Source organism: Lytechinus pictus, chromosome 9 (genome assembly GCF_037042905.1).
Source record: "Lytechinus pictus isolate F3 Inbred chromosome 9, Lp3.0, whole genome shotgun sequence".
Lineage (NCBI taxonomy): Eukaryota > Metazoa > Echinodermata > Echinoidea > Temnopleuroida > Toxopneustidae > Lytechinus > Lytechinus pictus.
The window spans coordinates 26,770,529-26,776,339 of NC_087253.1; the positions used below are offsets into that span (position 1 = coordinate 26,770,529).

Below are 5,811 nucleotides of genomic sequence, written 5' to 3' on the forward strand. Positions count from 1 at the left end.
ATGACCATATGATTGAGATTTTTGCATGGTCAGCCCCCCCCCCCCCCACTTTGAAAACCGTTCTGCAGCCCCTGTTTTATTTTATTACACTGACCATTAGGCCAATTAAAATAAGATAGTAGCTGATCGTCCGGGTTTTTTGAGAGCAGTGATGAGGGAGGTCCTTACTATTTACTATCTTACTATTTTTTTTAAAACAAGGAGGCATTTTCTCGGCCCGTTTTTTGACATCAGTGATGAGGGACGTCCTCACTATTTTTTTGCTATTTTTTATTCAAATGATTGTCAGGCCATGTCAAGCTCGAATTATGTGATCAATGCATACTCAATATTAATAATAAATGAGTAGAAATATATATATATAATATATATGCATAATATATATACAATTGATTGGAAATCTATGGAAAATGTATCATGCGATAAAAATCTATTGATGTATTACTGATGTACATGTATACCGGTACTGTATTGTTGTAAAACAAAACGTTCATGTCAAGTGAATGATTTAAACATTATTCTATATTACTATATATATGTACATGTAAGGGTAAAAAATGCATTGGGGGGTCATTTTTATTACCATGGAGCCATGTTCAGTTTTCCAGAGCCAATCTCTTTTTTAGCTCTGGGCATGGTTTCGCATCGCAGTTTCCAGCTGCTTGTATATTCGTTTACCTAATGTTTAATACTGTTCAATTTTTATTCATTTTTTTAATTGATATCAAATGTTAAATGATTATTGAATTAATTGTTAATTGTTCACATGTTTATTATTTCAATATTTGTAACTGTTAGTGTAAGATCTAACTAATTTCTACAATTGTCCATCAAATTGAATAGCTCAAGAAGAATGAAGTTTATCAAATTTGAACAGAATTGGCACTTACTGGAATCCCATTAATGATTTTCAATCTTGATAATGAATAACCCACTTGAAATTATTTTTTGAATATTCAATGCATTGCCTGCTGACGTTAGAAAACTCGCCAGAATATTCAATTCATTTCACAAATTCACATGTCGCGCCAGCACAGTCATTCACATCATCCCAGCATACATGCATTCACCCAACAGAGTCACATGCACAGTCAATCACCGTAACACACATCGAAGTACAGGCGCTATCACTCACCAAAAAACCCAACTGAAATACAAATTACGTCATTAAAATTTATTCATCTGGTCCATATTTCCAAAGCACGCGACGGATTAGTTCAGATTCAGGAAGCGGGGTCCCCAAAAATGCACTGAAAATGAAGAAATCTGTGATCTTTTCCGAGTTTGCAAACTTTATTTTCTCCCTAATTTATAATGGTATCTTCAAAATTCCAATAAAAAACCAAATCAGAATTTTTTATTTCTTGCAGTTACGGTGATATCAGACTTTGCAATTGTTTTTGAAGTTGCGAGAGAGATCCCAGAGCACATGAGAGCAAATCGCTCGCCAATCTTATGAAATTTTTTCGCTATTCAGCAGCCATAAAAATAGTAAATATCAAGAAAATTGATGCTGCAATCAAAAAGGGAAGCGGGCGCGGACGAGAAACATCACAATTTATTTTTTTTTTTTAGCCAATTTTTGAAAATAGTCAATAGTAAAAAATTGCATGCGGCAGCTAGAATAGATGCACGCGTGGATGATCAACTACTTTCTTTTTTTACTTGGCCTTATATTCAGTCTCTTATAATTCATAAACATGAACTACAGTCAAACCTGTCTATAGTGGACACTCAAGGGAAGCAGCGAAAGTAACCACTATAGACAGGTGGCCACTATAGACAGGTTGGCGGCCATTTTGATTTTTTAAACAATTGTATTGTATAACAAGAAAGGGTATACGGTATACAAGTGTATGTATGTGCATATGAATTGTCTCTTCCATCTCTTCACAATGGCTCAGCAGGTCGGCCATGCCCTTGCTGATAGCAAAAGCCTTGATGTCTGCCACACTGTTGGCCATTTCCCGGAGACTGGAAATCCTGGGTTGCTGGGGTGTTGGGATAGCAGACTCTCCCTCATCACTGTCTTCTCCCTCATCTTGGCTGTTTTGAAGACGACGTTGGAAGTCCTGGACAGTAGAAGCCTGCTCATTGTCGGTCGTAGCTAGGTTCTCATCAAAAGCCACCAAGTCGTTGAGCGAAACTTGGAGCTCTTGCTGACATATGTCGCTCATACCATCAACCGCCTCTTCAACTTGCTTTTCAACATCACCAGCTTGCAGACCTATACCACAGTTCCTGAAGCACTTCTGGATGGTTTCAGGGCTGGTTTCCTTCCACGAATGAACGTCCCAGTTGATAGTCTGTATAACGTATGTCTTCTTCAGTAATTCAGGTGCTGTCAGCCCAGGCTCTTGCTCCATCTGCTGCAGGATACCTCTCAGCTGCCTATTCCTGAACTTCAGCTTTGTTGCCTGTATTATGCCTTGGTCCATGGGCTGGGTGATGGAAGTCGTGTTTGGCGGCAAGAAGACGAGTTTGATGTTGGAGAGCTGCAGTTGGGGATGAAAGGGGACGTTGTCAAGAAGCATCAAGATGTGCCGGCGCTGTCTAAACATCTTGGTATTGAGAGACTACATGTATAGCTCGAACAAGTTGCTAGTCATCCAAGCCTTCTTGTTTGCATGGTGGTCTACTGCAAGGCTTTTCCTGTCGATTCTGCCAAAACAGCGAGGGTTGATCGATTTCCAGATGATCATACGTTTCTCCTTCTCCCCAAGTGCATTGGCGCACAGCATCAACGTGAGCCACTCTTCGATCTCTTACCGCCGGAGCAGTCAGAGCCTTTGAAGTGCAGGGTGCTGTCGACCAAAGCCTTGAAGAAAAGACCGGTCTCATCTCATCACAAAGCTCAGGCAACTTTGTTTTCCAGTCTTCGACGACAGTGGTGTCGACCCCTCCGCTCTCCCCGTTCATCTTGCCAAAGATGATGTTGTGTCGCCGACGGAAAGCCTCTAGCCATCCATTTGAAGCCTTGAAGTCTTGTAACTGTAGCTCAGCTGCAACAGCTTTGGCCTTCTCTTGGAGGAGTGGTCCGCTGACAGGAAACATTCGGGCTGTAGAGTCCTTAAACCACTCGTAGACGATGGCGTTGAGTTCATCGTTGCTGGTCTTGCAGAATTTTCTTTTCCTGTCGAGAGGAACGTGGCTTTCAAACTCCTCTATCCATTCTTGCTTTCTCTTGAGAATGTTGGAGATCTGTGTTCTACCACATCAATGACCTTGGGTGCTTAACCTCTGAGCAATAGATCGAGCGCTCAACTTCTGCTGATTGTGCATCTTGATGACCTCAATTTTCTTTTCAAGAGAGAGTGGATGGCGACCCCCGATCACGGTGTTGTTAGGAGCCATTGCAGATTCTTGGAGTAGTGTATCCGAGTATAAACTGAAGATTAGGAAGCCGAGTTGATGACAAGCGACGTGCAGGCTGGTAGATGATTTCGATGAGAATTGCTCGTGATGAATCGAACAGCTGGTTGTAGGAGTGCGTTGATTCGTCGAAAGTTTGAACAAGTGCCATTGTCCGGGATTGCGACGGCTTATATAGCATCGTAACTGGCAAAAATTGGTTCAAAAAACTTTTTTTATCCCACCCAAAAAAAAATTCAAAATAACAAAATAAAAAATAATAGGAACATGATAAAAATATTTTTTTAAATTCATTTTGACTTACAAATATTTTTATTAAGATTTTTATAACATAGAAATTAACATTTTAGTGAACGCGGCTGCTGCAACCTGAATGAGGTCAATTAATTACGCCATCTCGCACCTACTTACCCGAACAATGGGTGCGAGTTGCAGGTGCGAAACTTTGAGTAAACAACTAACAATAGAAAATCTTCGGTATAATAGATGTTACGTAACGGCCTTTAGCTAATTAGGGGAACTTTAAATATCGCTTTTAACAGTGTATTCATGGCGGTAAGATTGAAGATGAATTCATGTATTATTGTAGTTACAAGAGCAAGCGCACGCGCTATATTCAACCAGTTTTGGAGCCGAAAGTTTCGGCGCAGCTCATTTTTAGTGGCCGCTATAGACGGTCGGATAGTGACCGAGGGAACCAAAATGGGTGGCCGCTGGCCGTGTTAGACAGGTGGCCGCTATAGACAGGGTCTACAACACATGATTTTCCTGCAGGGGAATTTTTAGTGGCCGCTATAAGCAGGTGGCCGCTAAGACAGCTTTGACGTATACTATACAATCGATTGTATAGTTTTGTGTCACAGATCCCTGGTATCGGATGCAATATCAATAAACAAAATGAAGGACAAAGTTGACATTTATGTCAAAACCGAAGGGCATTCAATCATTCTGTGTGTTTGCCATTTATCACCTCCTTCCATATTTCCTGAACAAAACAAAACATGGAAGTAAATGGAAATGAGTTGCTGTTCCCTCCAGTCTTTTAACCCTCTTTAACATGTATGACCATAGGGCATACTGGCATAGGCACGTTGATGTGAAGTCAATGGAGTTTGCAAAACCTAGTACTTAGAAGGATAAACCTCTAAATAGTTTGAACATTTACATTTAGGAAAGGACAGCTTTGAAAATTGGGGAGCTGACCATGAAAAAATCCCACTCAGAATTATGTTTTTGTACATCGTGTACAAAAATGAAAAATATCCAAGGACAAGTGAATGTATGAGAAAATAGGGGGTCCTTCGAATACCAAAGTGAGAGCTCTCTTTTACACAAGTATCCTGAATGTATGTTATCTGCTGTGGAAACCTTTCGAGTTAAGGGGTCTGAATGCAAAGACTACAATGGCTTGTGTACTGAAAGACCTTCTCACTCTCCCTCATTTGTATATTCTACCGTCATTCTTTGTTCTACTGAATTACTTTGCCATGTATCCATACTATAAATGATAATCAAATTATGTATTGTGTTGTTATCTATTTTGTGAAATATGATAATTCAAATCAAATCAATTGAAACAGCAAGTTTTACATGTGCTAGTCTTTGTGTAAAGACCCACTTGTTGATCAAAGTTTCAATCAGGGTCTGTGCCCGCAGACTATCCTTAATGCATCTTTTCATCACTTATTCTCATCATTCAGTTAACAAAACAATGGAGAATGAAAGACACCGATTGATAAAAAATACTTAACACAGCAACAGCACATTCTTTTGAGGTCACCGGAAGCACTTAACAGTAATCCAAAAGGTCAAGTGCACACAAATTTCCACTTTTTTCTCGTGCATACAGTACATGTGCGTGTTGTTTCTTAGATGTTCGTGTGGCCCCATATACTGTTGATTGTGTAATGGAGTACTTTTATACACGTATTGCTTCAAGGTAAAGTGCATGGCAGCATACAATGAGCTCTATCCATTTTTTAAAAATATCTATGGGGAAACCCACGGTGGAAAACACACAACACCTGTATAGTGCTACTCTAAAAGCAGCTTTCCTGTATTCCCAATTTTTATTGTCTTTTAATGAATGTGAAAGTTTGCACGAAAAGATGCTTACTAAATTCCGATGTGAATGATTTTGGTATTGGGTGACCAGACCCTTTTTGAGTTCCTATTCCTAATTACCCTTTTTACACAGGATTTTCTTAGCCCCGGACTATCGCTAACCCCGTACTATCCTTAACCCCGTACTATTTTTTTCCCTTTTCACACATGCCAAATTGTTATTGCTAACCCCGGATAAGGAATGCTTGCTTTTCAGACACGAAACTCGCTAACCCCGGACTAGTGGTTTTTGTCGATTATTCGTAGTACAAGTAGTTCACTCGTGCCTTTTTTACACACGCTAAAATGTCCTTAACCCCGTACTATAGGTGGGGC

The 5,811-nt window shown here is 40.0% G+C and overlaps 1 pseudogene; it reads right to left on the reverse strand.

The window, feature by feature from the left end:
* Positions 1-1,066: 1,066 nt before the first annotated feature.
* Positions 1,067-4,020, reverse strand: LOC135155457 (tigger transposable element-derived protein 4-like; annotated as a pseudogene).
* Between the last annotated feature and the right edge of the window lie 1,791 nt (positions 4,021-5,811).